Source organism: Lycium barbarum, chromosome 5 (genome assembly GCF_019175385.1).
Source record: "Lycium barbarum isolate Lr01 chromosome 5, ASM1917538v2, whole genome shotgun sequence".
In the NCBI taxonomy this organism is placed as follows: domain Eukaryota; kingdom Viridiplantae; phylum Streptophyta; class Magnoliopsida; order Solanales; family Solanaceae; genus Lycium; species Lycium barbarum.
The window spans coordinates 17,367,290-17,382,127 of NC_083341.1; the positions used below are offsets into that span (position 1 = coordinate 17,367,290).

Below are 14,838 nucleotides of genomic sequence, written 5' to 3' on the forward strand. Positions count from 1 at the left end.
AATCCTGCCTTGTGTGGCAGATTTGCAAAAATTCTACCTTGCAATTTTTTTTATTTTTTTTTACTGAGCTGGGGTTCAAACCCATAATCTTGGGGTTTTAGATGAAGGGTAAAACTTAAAGACCACCAATTTGAAGGGCAAAAATTAAAGACCACCCCAAATGAAGGGCAATCCGCACAAAAAAAGTATTAAAACAGCAGGAACATACATCACCTCAAATATTAACGGATGACAAAGTTGAGCTATTCAAGAAGTTCAGCGGCATATTTGGACCTTTTCCACTTTTACACTATCACTATGTAGAATTTAAACTCTATATTTATACAAAGTCTATATTTTGCCAAGGGTGGTATTGTATAAAGTTAAATATCCCTAATTAAAGAGTTCAAATAGCTATGGACCATGAAGCTACTGATTGTGGGGCTCAACTATTCTCACGAGCTGGGTAGGGGTGTTTATTAGTCGGCTTACCACAATTTTGACATTTCGGTTTGGTATTTTCGTTATTCGATTTCTGAAAACGTTGTATCAACCATATCTAATCAAATTGGGTATGGTTTGATTATTTCCTTTTTCCGATTTTAATTTATTCGATTTGTTTTAATTTGAATAGAGAATGATAAACTTTTTTCTTTAAGGATCCCAAAATAACATAACTAATTCAAACGGTCTACCATCTCAAAATGGCATGCTATGTCATCTTGACATGAAGCATGATTCTATTGATTCGTTTATGGCCTGACACGTCATTTGACACGTGACACCAATTTGGACCTCTAGTTAAATAGCATATTGAGCTAAACAAAGTGGGCTCATCATATGAAGCCCAGTTAAATAGACTAGCATTTAAGTTCAAAATTGAATTTTGAACTTAAATAATCAATTCAATTATATTAACTCATTTATTTATTTGGAATTTTATTTTTAAATTTAATATGATCCAAAATATTTTATAAATTTAAATACAATAATAATTACATACTTACAAATACAAAATAATGTAGTGTAAGGAGAGATGAAAAATATTTTTCTCCACCAAGTTCACCAGAAACATCAAATTTCAACTTCAACTTTAAATTATAAATATTTTCCCCTAATATATCACACTAGCTTATTTTGCCCTTTAATTATCAATTTTCCCATTATGTCTTTTTTCATTTATAATATTTTAATTTCTTAAACTTATGCGCTTTACTTCAAATTTTGAAGTATCTTATTCGCAATGTTGATTTGAAATTCATTCAAATGTAAAAAGGACAAGTTATGTACCTCCATGTCATAAAAACTTGCACAATTACAATAACATAAATTAAAAAACCATATAACCGTTTTCATTTCTAAAAACAAAATGAAACAATTAAAAATCGGCAAAAAAGGAAGCATACTGAAGTTGTTATGTAACGTGGAGATGCGGGGCATCGATCCCCGTACCTCTCGCATGCTAAGCGAGCGCTCTACCATCTGAGCTACATCCCCTGTTGTTTGATGTTTATCAATAGTTTTATATAATAATCATCGGAACTCCAAACCTTACAGATATTAAACAACCATGAAAGGGCTTCAGGTTCGGGTGAAAAAAAAAAAAAACTTCAGGTTTTCTTTAATGATATGTATGGACCAGTTGGTGATTATTATATCACATCTTGGAATGTAGAAGGGACTAACCTGAAGTGAACACAAGATTTTAAGCAAGTAGCTAGATGCATAGTACTATAACATCTATTATTCCTTCGTGATCGTGATTCGTGGGTGTGAATTTAATTTAAATATATAGTTCTAACAAATTTAAATTCTATATATTTCAATTCAAAGATAATGGGTGCGTCTACACGTGAGGTACATAGAAATGTTGAATCCACTGATAATACATCATTTGTTGCATCCTCCGAGTTGTTAGGGATTGCCCTGACAGTCCTATCTTATTTGGACTCTACAAATTGCGTTTTACTTCAAAAAAAAAAATTGTGAAAAGAATTACGTGGTAGAAAAGGACTCTTTTATATCTATCCTTTTTTTTGAGGAGAAGTTTTGACCGAGATCCTTTATTCTCATACAACACAATAGCATTCACAATGTAGTCGTTAAGTGAGATTTGTTTATGAGAAGATTATTCTCTCTACTGTTTTTAGATATATTTTATATTAGTTTTTCATATTACGCCAATTAGCCAATCATATTAGAATATAAAGTTCTTTTAGTATAATTTTATTTGTCGTCTGATTTATCACCGTTCAAGGTTTGCAATTGTTAGAGTGCGATGTCACCCATACTTGTGTTGTCCTGAAAACGCCATGCGTATATACCTGTAACAGTATAGAAATGAGTTAGATGCTTGATGTGCCGGGGATTTATGGCACATTCGACGCTTCTAGCTATAGTTTTCCTTGTTTTTGAGAAAGTCTAGGTCAATTTAATGTGTTTTTGTTGTGTTTTAGGTATTTGGCATTGTAGGAGTCCAAAGATGGAGAATTAAGAAAATTGGATAAAGACGCGAAGAAGGACGGGACGTACATCAAAGTACGCCCCGTATTGTTCCCCGCACTTTGAAGGAAAGTTATTGAAGTCTATGTAAGATTTGAGGGAAGTACGTCTTGGAAAGTACGTCCCGCACTTATAAGGAAGGGCCGTACTTATTGCCCGTCCTTTGGCTTGAAGTAACAGAGAGGCAATGCACCTTTGAGGGAAGGAACGTCCTAAGAATACGTCCCGTACTCCAAAAGACGGGACGTACATTTGCCCGTACTTCTTCCGCACCTTGAAGTTATTCAGAGGCCGTGCTTTGCAAGATGTACGTCCTGTACTCCTTCCGCGCGGGTGACGTGATTGTTGTCCATATTGAAGAGGGATTTGACTCTTATAAATAACCAATAGGGTTTTGAATATTTTTTATCACTTTTCATATTTTGAATTCTGAAATTCTGAGATTGGTGTTGAGACAATTTGTTCTCAGTAGCTGACAATAGTATTCGAGACTATTACAATTGTTTGATTTCCAGTTTTATTTGTAAGTTTTTACACCAATTCAATTATGCAATCTTCATCTTTTTATTGTTTTCTTGTTGCCATGAGTAGCTAAACACCTTTACTAAGGTTGTGGACCCAAGGATGGGTGTGTTGTGATTGAGGATCGTGAAAGATATACGCATAATGGATTGTTAGGGTTTATTTGTTCTTCATTTTCATCACATAGTTAGTGATTGCAAATATTAGCTAATGCCATAAACTTTAGTTTATTTGGGAAAATGGCTAGGGTTAGGTAAGAATAAATAACAAGAACTCAGGGCTTTAAACCTTGTTTAATAAATTCACTTAGGAATAAGAGGAATTTACTTGGCATAATTAACTGTTCTTCATGCATACTTTCTTGTCTTTGGAAAAAGCATAGAAAGAAATAATCTTTTCTTATTGGGAAATAGTTCAGATTCACATAGAGGTTAAGTGCATCCATACAAACAGTCCATTAGAAGTATATCAATATCGATACCCATGATGATACACTTTATCTGCTGGGGACACAACCTTGGTTCTTTTTACCCATCTATTTACAACTTTAAATTTTCAGTCACTTTAAAATAGTCCATAAACCAAATCAAATATAAAACCCTTTTCTGGAATACACCAGGACCGCAAGATTAGTATAATACTTAATTAGTAAACTTTTCACATCATATTCTATGTGGGATTCGACCCCAACCTCGTTGGGTTACTATATTTGACAACGTCCGCGTTATACCATTAATAGGTGTAATTTGAGCGTATCAAATTTTGGCGTCGTTGCCTGGGAATACGGTTTTGAAATTACTAAATAGTGTTTATTCTTCTTTAAGTCTTTGTCATATTCCAACGCACCTTGTTTGCTACCTTGTAAACCAGGTGATCATGTCCAACAACGAACTTCCGATCGAGAAAGTTTTTGCTGATGAACCAGAAGCAGACGAAGACTTTGCATCTGCAATCATTCAGCCGAGGGTAACTGCTATTACTATCAAGTTTGACAATTCCCTCTATCATATGCTCAAACAAGAGGGATACTTTCGGAATGAAGTCGATGATGACCCTCCCCAACTGCTCTCAGCATATCCAACGGGGTGTGACTTAAGAAGTTGTTCGTCTGAAACTCTTCAAATATTCGTTGCCGGAGAAGGGAGAAAATAGTTCACAAAGCTGCCCTGAAACTCTGTTGCTACATGGGAAGAGATGGTCAGAGTGTTCCTCAGGAAGTGGTATCCTCCGAGTAAAAGAGCTGAAATTCGTGATCAGATCTACGAGTTCACACAACGTAATAGGGAACAACTTTTCGAAGCTTGGGAGCGGTACAAAGAATCTTTGGATAGGAGTCCAAACCATGGTTTTCCATATCAGATTTTGAAGGAGAAGTTCTATAGAGGGTTGGATCCTATGACCCAAGCGATCACCAATAATGCTGCCAACGGGTGTTTTATGAATAAGTCCTATGCTACTATTACTGATATACTTGATCGATTGACTATACATAGCCAAGCATGGAATTCAAGTAATTTTGATGGACTATCACTTGGAACACCGTTGATTCAAAATATTATGAAAGACAACCAGGAAACGCAGCAGACGTTGGCACAATTGGCCACTAGTCTCTCTTTACTGAGAAAGATGCTTGATGAGAAAGAAGCGAAAAAGGTGAATGTTTGTGAAGATATATCAGGCATGTCGCTTGGAATGTACCAAGTCCATGAGGGTCCGTATCAAGAGGGCCCCCCTCCGTAAGTTGAAAATGTTCAGTATGCAGATTACATAGCGAAGGGGGATATTCCCGGGCCAATTCAGAGATACTGGCGACCCCAACAAGGGCGTGGGTCATATAATCAAGGGAACTATAACAACAACCAAGAGAACTACAACAACAACTATGGTGGACTGAACCAAGGGAGAAACAACAACAATAACGGAAATTTTGGGAACAGAAGTTCCAACCCTTAGATTCCACAAAAAGGGCAATCTAATGATCAAGGTAGTTCGAGGTTGGAGTCAATAATTGGAAAAGGGTTGGCAAGTCAGAAAAACACTGAAAAGACATTATCTGGGCTATCAGAGACGGTGGTTTCTCATTCGGCAGCTATTTAGAATCTTGAACAGCAAATGCGTGATCTTTCCAGAGAACAGCATCCTGCTAGAAAATGAGGGCTTCCTAGCGATACTGTTCCAAACTCGAGCAATGATGGGGCAGTGGAACGTACTTTTTCTATTTGCACGAGGGGTGGTAAAATACTTCAAAGTGCTGACAATAAAATGGCTGATCTAGATCCTATTATTGAGGAAGAAGAGGTGTATTCTGAAGTGCCTATCATTGATGAGGAAGTCCGTGGTGAAGAAACAGTTGTTGATATTCCAGAAGTTGCTGCTGATACAGGGAAACACTCGACAAAAGGGGCTCTTCGCCCTTTGACTCAGATGTACAAAGCAAAGCCTCTCTTTCCTCAAAGGTTGGCAAAGAAGAATGATGATGCTAAGTGTCAGAAGTTCTATGATCAGTTGAAGCAGTTAATAGTGAATTTTCCATTCTTAGATGTTATCAAAGAGATGTCCGGATTTGCTAAGTTTGTAAAAGACCTGCTTACAAAGAAAAGGTCTGTTCAACATGAGACAGTGAATTTAACTCATTGAGTGAGTTCAATTATTGATTCCACCACAGTTCAGAAGAAGGGAGACCCAGGGACGTTTACCATTCCGTGTAATATTGGGCTTCATGCATTAACCAATGCTCTATGTGATAATGGGGCGAGTATCAACTTGATGCCCCTTGCTATTTTCAAACAATCTAGATTGGGGACTCCTAGACCGACTTCTATGTGATTACAAATGGTAGACAGATCTATCAAGAAGCCAATTGGGGTTATAGACGACTGTTGGTGCAAGTGGGTAAGTTCATGTTGCCTGCTGATTTTGTGATTCTAGATTGTGCGGTGGATAGAGATATTCCCCTTATCTTAGGAAGACCGTTCCTTGCTACGGGAAGAGCGCTTATAGACTCGAAAAGAATGAAATAAAGTTCCAAGTGAATGATGAAGAAGTTACTTTCCAAGCAAGCAAGGGGATGAAGTTGTCAAACGCTTATGAGAGTATCTCGGTTATTGATTAATTTGATAGGATTGATGATGTTGTTGAACATAAAATGGAAAAAAGAAAGTCTGGGAGAAGCTCTTGTTGCAGTTCTAATAAACTTCGATGCTTATGATATGGAGGGCTACGTGGAAACTATAAACGCGCTCGAGGGTCTAGGTTCCTACACTTACCACCCAAGTAAGCTTGATTTTGACCTTGCAAATAGAACTACTCCACCAGCTAAGCCTTTGTTGACACCCAATTTGTCCCACCTTTCCTCCAAAACACCTATTTTTTGCTTCTAATAATTTGGCAACTTTAAAAAATAATTATTTGCATTTTTTACTGTAATTAGCTTTTATCAATACCGGCATGCCATTATCTTTTCACTATTTTTACTACCGTCACTACTACCATTATTATTATTATTACTATTATCATTATTATTATTATTTGTTATTATTATTACCAGTATTTGCATTACAGCATCTTACCGCCTTCTGCATACGCATCGCATTTATTTTGCGCAATTAAATGGTAGCGTTTATTTATTGCTAAAATATTATTGCACGGCTATTACAGCGTCATATAATCTTATTACCTGAGCCCTAATAATTACATATTTTGTATCAGGTAAAATTTTTTCACACTCAGCATATGGTTAATTAAAATGAGTCTTTTATTTAAATTCGGAAGCCAAAACTATTTCTTGCACTCAGTCCGTATTTTGATTTATCTGACCCAAATCAAAGCCCAATCAACATATAAACATTTCGGACCAAATAACCAGCCCAATACCTATTTTCCCAACGGTCTAGCCCAATTCTACATTTGCCCTATCCGGTCCAGCATAAGATTATCGACCTGGCCCATTTGATTACCCCTTTAACCCTAATCCTTATCTCCCTCTCTCTTTTTCTCACTTCCACCTCCCTCACTTCATTCCCTCTCCCTCCTCTCTCTCTCTCCCTGTCTCCCTCACGTTTTCCCTCTGCACCTTCACTCTCCCATGTCCCCTACGTTCTCTACCACCTCCATACTCAGCTGTCCCCCACCCCTCTTTCATACGCTCCTTTTCCTCTTTTATTAAACCCCAATCCACTATATAAAGAAGGAGATCTTGAATCAGAAAAGGGGGCATTCCCTTACAAAAGTGGTCCGCCATAAAATCCCTTGAAAGACTATATCTATTAGCCGCTGTAATCTTATTTTAGGATCGAGCTGAAATACTTTTTTTTTCTTCGTTTGGCCTTGATATTGCTGTGAATCTGAGCCTCGCAAGCTCGGATTTGGTAGTGTTCGAGTGAGTATCGAAGGCTCCATACCTTAGTTCGCTGCACCCGAAGAAGGTCAGTCAGCTTCCCTCTTTTAGCGTATTTTAGCCCTTTTATTCGTATTTTGTTTATATGTGTTAAGTTGATTAGCTATGACAATCGTTAGTATAAATTAGGCAGATGTTGTTAAGTGCTAGCCTTGTTTGGTTGTGTCGTCCTAATTGTTAATTTTAGTCATGTTTAAAGAGCAATTTAAATATCAGTTTAGGTCCTTGATTTAAGCATGCTAAATGATTAGTATAAATCAGCGTTATGCCTGTTTTAGCTCATGCTCCATATGTTGCCTGTTTTCTCTCGTTATTTCAGTATTTAGCTTCTCCTAATCCTGTTGCTGCCTATTATGAGTTTATGCTAGTTTCAGAATATAAGTGGACTAAATCTTTAGTTTAATTAGGGTTTTGCTTGATCTTGTTTTATTTTACCATTTTCCAGTTTAGTAGTTTGGTTATGTGTCAGTATGAACTATACTAATACGACATCATTAATTTCTCTATGCTAGGCTATAGGCTGATTTTGATAGGTTTTGGTGTTGGCCTGAGTTTATGTTAGTTTATATATTCTTCAGCATGATAAAAATAGGATTTAAATGGTGTCAACAGGTCTAAATAGGATTTAAATGGTGTCAACAGGTCTAAGTAGGATCAATAAGGATCTGAATTCAACTTCGATTAGTTTATAAACATATAGTGTCTCTGGTTTAAAGGATCTGAGCTTTAAATGTTTCATGTTTGTATCCTTGTCTGCACCTTGCTTCATCTGAACTTACTCTCAATGAGTATCTACTCATCTGCATATGGTATAACCTCACTTGCATCATGATCTGGGTGTAATTGGGTAACATATATGTCTTTCTTTTTGCTTCATTGCATATATGTGTTAGATTCCTGCCTATCTGTTTTGTACCCTCCATGCAATGTCTTGACTTCATTAGCCTACTGAGCCATCATGGTGTCTGAGATGCTATGCCTACTTCGTTGCGCTCGTCTATTGCATTGTGTGAACTTCCATGTATCCTAAGTCAATCTATCCTACCCAGCCCCCTGTGGTGCCATTTATTACCCTCCATGACCATCATGTGATAATCTTAGAATTTCTTTGGATATGCAAAACTACTTCTAGCCTCATGTCCCACTTTGCTTGCTTGAATCACTCTTCAATATACTACTGTGTGTTGATGTGCTTCCTAATGTGATCCTGCCTTTATATGTAATACTGACCTAAGACCTGGCATGACCTTTAATTTGTGGTGTTTTTGCCTAAATCTTGTGCATACATGCTCTCTGTGATGGCTCTTGTTCTTAGAGAGGTTCTGGGAGGCCATGCTTTTGCTTGGTTCATTGACATAGGCTACTAGGTTGTCCTCTTCTTGTCTCCTTGCAGTGACTCAGTTCCCATCAACCATAGCCTATTACTTCCTCTCATGCTGAAAACACCTCACCTGATGACCCCCATTTAAGTTTAGTATGCTCTCCTGCATTGCTTACAGCTTGCTTGTCTTCTTTGATCTTGTTTGTTGCATGCCCATGCATTCCTGAGTCAAGTTACCTCATAACGTCTACATGACATCTTTGTTTCTCTTGACATTGATCCTCCTGAATGCTTTCCTTCCCTCAGCCTCTATCTCAGTAGTATTCATGCTGTGTGCTTGTCTGTGTGAATCACATGGCCTCTAGGGCACCTCATCTTGATCAATAATATCATCTGCTTTAGTCATGAGCTTGACATCTAGATTTTACTTTTTTGTTGCTTTCTTGAGTTATGATGAACATATGACCATGCTGCTTGCATTCACTGATATTGAAGCAGATGATAGACCTCTTCCCTTAGCTCTTTTGTTTGTTTAAATTTTTGCTTATACCGTTCATGCTACGTGTTTAATCCTATGTTAGTAGTAAGCTTGATTAGGATAATTGTGTTGTTTTGTTAGAATTATGTTATTTGCTTAGTTATAATTATAGCCTGGTCGAAACTCTGAGATTTGATGTTAGAATTACACGGTTACCAATGACATTCTGGTCTTGTCTTCTCTGTGGAATCTGTTGAAACTCTGAGATTCGATGTTCTTAGTATCTATTGATACTTCGCATTTTCAATCACTTGTTTAAAGCTGTAAGTTCCTGATTGTGGTTGTTGGTAATACATTCGAATGCCTATGATTAACTTGAGTGGTCTGATATGTGGACTTATTTATAAAGTGGTTCAGATGTAGGATTAATAGTTGGTGTGCCTAATTCGCATCAAATGATTCAGAAATAAGATTTCAATTCTGTGAGCAAGTTATGTCGCTTGCATCTGTTAACTTTCTATATACTCTTACGTTAGAAGTATGCCACGGTTGAGTTTGTACATGCATGTATATCATAAGTATGTTGCGGTCAGCATACTGATATCCCCATGAATTTGTATGCAAGAGGTATACCTAGATATACCTGGTATATACATAACTTATTAATATGTTTTAAATTTATGTCCTACATGCTTAACCTTATTAATTGATTAGATATTAATTCTTTTCTTTTTGTTTTTACGCATGACCATCGCATACGAGTCCGAGGGACTCGTCATCTTCCGCATTCGGTGTTGGGCTAAAGCCCAACGAAAACATCCTCTTCGGTCCAGCCCACCCGCAGCAGTGTATAAAAATCTCTGCTGGGCCGAGGCCCAACAGCAGCAAAACAGATCCGCAACAACCTTTTAGAAAATGGGCTGAACCCATTCCAACAGCCGTCCCAAAATGGACTGAGCCCATTTAACATCATTTGCTCCTCTATTTTATTTTTTATGCCTTAATCTTGTATTGCACAATTAATACTTTATTTTGTTTGTTTGTTTCCTTAGATAAAAATGAACCTTAGCAAGATTAGTAGGTTTTAGTTTTAGTAATGGGTAGTTAGTTTAATGAAGACTAACAATTAATCTGATAAGTCTCATTTTCTTCTTTTTATATTAAAGTTATTTATGGTATCTATAATATTTACTTCTAGAATAATTGATAGCATAAATTCGTATTTTTGAGTTAAAGGAATCATATTTCATTCTTATTATCTTAATTTCGAAACATCACTAATATGTAAATATAAATTCCAGTATGTTTTATAAATCACTCTCCAAGTTTTGAATCAATCACACGTATTTTAGCTAAGTTAATAAGAGTGAGTAAAAAGAGAAAGAAAATTCACTCCCTTTGCATCCTATTTATAAAAATAAGTCTAGATTTTTACATTGCCATATTCATATCACATGATTTTATTCAAAGTTTAAATGTGCTAAGTCTTTTCTTAAAAATTATCACTTATATGCAAAATATCGTATTTCCTGCAAGCTTCATTTTTAAAAATAGCATTTTTTATTTAAAATCTTAGCAACATTTATAGATTATTTTAAAAAAAGCATTTGAGGTCTCTTTTTGTGCAAATTATCCTACAAATCTTGTTTTAAATAGCATTTTTTTAAAGCTTTTGCATATTTCTTAAGTCTTATTTTAAGCAACATTCTTATATTTTCCTTAAAAAACCTTAGCAACATTTCCTAATCCCTTCTTAAAATTTACAACACCTTATTTAGCATTAATTAATTAACCTAAGTTTGGTCGGATAACCGTAGTTAACGGATTCTAAAGGATGCCTAACCCCTTCCCTTTAGGATAATATAAGGCCCTTACCTAGAATCACACTGATTAAGCAGACTATTAACGGAGGTTTAGTTAGCTTTGCCTTAGTTAATAATTAGGTGCCCTAATTCACCTTAAAATCAATTAGGTGGCAACTCGTTAAAATAAAACAAATAGGAATCACTAATATGTTGTACTCCGCTTCAACCCGGTTAAAATGGGGTATAACAGCTTGGCGACTCCGCTGGGGACTTTAGGTTCTTAACCATAACAAACTTAGGTTAATAATTAGTTTGTTGGATGTTTGGTTGTTTTTCTTTATTTTTTCCTTTATCGTTGCTTTATTTGTTTCTCTTATGTCATTTTGAGCGATTGTTTTATTATGCAAAATTTTCTATGTAATGATATGTTACTGCTTTCTTTAACTGGCATTCCGTTCATATTTCCTCCACTCCTGGAAAACTCACACATATTCACACACTTAAAGCGGCTTCGCGGTTCGCGCCCGTGCACTATTAAATTACCCCTTTAGTTGGATTGGTCTAGTGGATTTAGTCGATCGGCGGTGCAGTCGACGGCCACGGACTTTCCACTCCCAATTTGTCCGCTTGGGGGAGCCTTGTGTCATAGGAAAATAACTCTTAGTCAGCCTAAGATAGAGCTAAGCCAAAACCCTTTTAAGGACATGCACGAGCCTAGGAGGCTTAATACCCAAGGTGTATTAAGTCCATTAGTAAACGTTACCAAAATGTCCAAGTGGGTTCATGACCCCAAGTGGCGCTTATCATGTTATGTGTGCATTATTTGAAATTGATTGGGCTAAATATTGACCATTTCTCTAATTAATTAAACTTTAGGAGGGTGGGGTTTGACTAACCTTTTGTGACGCAGATAGCCATGAAGATCGCAAGTTTTGAAAGAAGCTTGGACGCAATTTAACTTAGCTTATTTTTAGGAATATTTTTTCTTTTCTTATTTGGCATGTAATAAAGCCTAAAAATATTTATGTACTTCATTTTGGGAATAGACTCGTTTAATTAATTAAAGAGCAAATGGGATGACATATAATGCCACCTTCATCTTTCAAATATACGCTAGGCCTACCTCGGGCATAAGGAGGTCCCCTACGTATTAACACGCGTGGCTGTTATTTTATATACTTGTGTTATAAGCTTTTAAGTTGTGTGCTTGCTTGCTAAGGGGTTTACTTGAACTTATTTGCAATATGCTTGCTTTTGAATTTATTTGTGATTATCACCTGATGCCAAGCTCATTACTTAAATTTATTTAAAGGCTCTTATTTGAATTCATTAGTGAAAGTTATTACTTGATAATTTATTAACATCATCTTTGTTTCAGAAGAAAAGTAAAATTCATATTTGCTTTGCCGCACAATTTCATATTGTTCATTAATTATTTTTGCATCATCTTCACTTCAAAAAAAAAAACTATTTATTCCGCGGTTAGCGCACTTTAGCTACTCTAGAGCACCTTTAAGATCGTTCGCATTCTTAGCATGACTCTCGACAAATTTCTAATCGTCGGAGGAAATTTCCTAATTTTCGCATACATGAACTAGCCTTGAAAATCCTTAAAGTTAACTCTTATTATTCCAACATTATTTTAATAGGCATTCTCTTATCGTTATTTGCTTAGTTACTCAAATCTATTAGTGTCGAACAATTTGTCTCGCATCAAACTGCAAATTCTAGAGGCTTTTTGTGTCCTTCTTTTACGGGTATGATCTTCTGTCTCAAACGACGAAACATTTGACCCATTAGCTCCATGCCTCGTAGAATCCATTTTTGCACTCGGTTTACGTCATGGAACTTTTACTTTCAAATTCTATCATTTTCAGCATTTATCGTTTCTTAAATTGGTAGATGTCCAAATTTATTGGTCCGACCTATCAAATGGCACTTCTCGATACTTGTTCGATATTTGCCATCAAGTTGTTCAAAAATGACTGTTCAAATACCTTGCTTCTGCGGAGTCTTCGCTCAGTCAATCGCGTCATTCTGGGTCGCTGAAATTTATCTTCGCGCACCTATTAATTTCAATTTTTGGCATGCAAGTCGAAGGATGATCTCATAGGTCTCCTGTCCTTGACATTTTGCAACCCGCCAGTGCTTCGTAACTCTTGGGTATATTAAATTCAACTATCTTGCGCCCGATCAATCATGATCTTCTCTAAGCTAATCTCTTGCATTATTAAAAAGAAAAGGAAAAAAAACTTTTTACCCACCACCCGAACTACGTTTGACCTGATTTCCTGTCGGATACAGGATACGTAGGCAGCCTATATAAGGCCCGGTTTTATTTACTACAAATTTTAATATTCCCCAAACGAAGGAGCATGAAACTGGGACAATTTTGGAATGCAACCCAAGACATTTTTTCAAAACGTCCTAAAACTGGGGCAAATTTTTTTAAAAAAATATGCTGGAATTGGTAAGAATTAACTCAGAACCAAGCTTTGGCGTTCGATATGAGTCAACCTTTTTTCAAATGGCATGTTCTACTCCAATGTAGTTTTCCTTTCTTCCGATTCATTCTCAACCGTCAGAGCTAAATAGCTGATGATTCATTTTCGTCCATTCGTTTCCTTTATATGACTCAAGTCGTCTCTAATCTAGAGCCTGCTTAATTAGATCACTTAAAAAAAAAGATATATATATATATATATATATATATATATATATATATATATATATATATTGTTTATGAAGCTTTTACTTCATGCACTAACATTTTATTTTGTTTATGAAGTTTACTTTTCTCTTTAAAAGGTTGTCTGGCATTGAACATTGTTTTGGCTGCGAATCTGCATTAAGGACGAGACTACAATGGCAGAGAGATTTGAAGCTTTCAACACTGGTATGGGTTTGGTGCAAGAACAAAACGATAGCAAGGGAAAGGTGGTTCGAAAAAATATTGTAGTCAATCTGAGAAATACCTTAAGCCTTCTTCCTAACACAACCTCAACTTCCAGCAACGTTTCCTTAGCCATTTCGCCTCACTTAGATCCTACCTATACCATTCCACAAATGCCTTCAACCTACACTCCCGATCAAGTAGTGATAATTCCTATTCCTCAATTTTCCATAACCACCACTCAATTCGAGAAAAGTAAGGAAAACGAACTGGCAATATCCCTATACAGGAGGCCTGGAAAGGAAATCAAGTCGCTTTACCATGAAGATTTGGGAAAAGAACTCCACAATTTGAGGAAAGTCATTAATGAAGAGTTATGTTCAAGGAATTTCCAGATTTTGAAGTATGAAGATTTGTGTGTGCATCCAAACGTTAAGCTTCCGTCAGGGTACAAAATACCTAAGTTTAACACTTTCAATGGGAAGGGAGATCCCGTCGCTCATTTAAAGGACTATTACAGCAGATTAATTGGTATTGGACATAATGAAGCCGTACGAATGAGATTGTTCATTCAAAGTTTATCAGGATCAGCACTCTCTTGGTACACTAAACAAGATTTTAGCAAATGGCTTACGTGGGAAGATATGGCCCGCGGATTTATAAAGCAATTCGAGTTTAACAATGGAGGCGATCCGCACATAGCCGATTTGCTCAGATTAAAGAAAACGCCACATGAGTCTTTCCAAGAATATGCCATACGATGGAGGTTAGAAGCTTCAAAAATACATCCTCCATTATCCGAGAGGGAATTGATCTCAACCTTCATCCAAATTCAGGAAGACTTATATTATGATAAGTTGCTCGGAGCTTGTGCACACAACTTCTCTGATTTGATTAGGATTGGTAGAGAACTAGGAAATGCCATTCAAGAAGGGAGAATTA

General features: G+C 36.4%; 1 non-coding gene across 1 annotated transcript; it reads right to left on the minus strand.

Moving 5' to 3' along the window:
* Nucleotides 1-1,403: 1,403 nt before the first annotated feature.
* TRNAA-AGC (transfer RNA alanine (anticodon AGC)) lies at nucleotides 1,404-1,476 on the minus strand. Its single transcript has one exon. It is a non-coding gene; the product is annotated as a tRNA-Ala (tRNA).
* Between the last annotated feature and the right edge of the window lie 13,362 nt (nucleotides 1,477-14,838).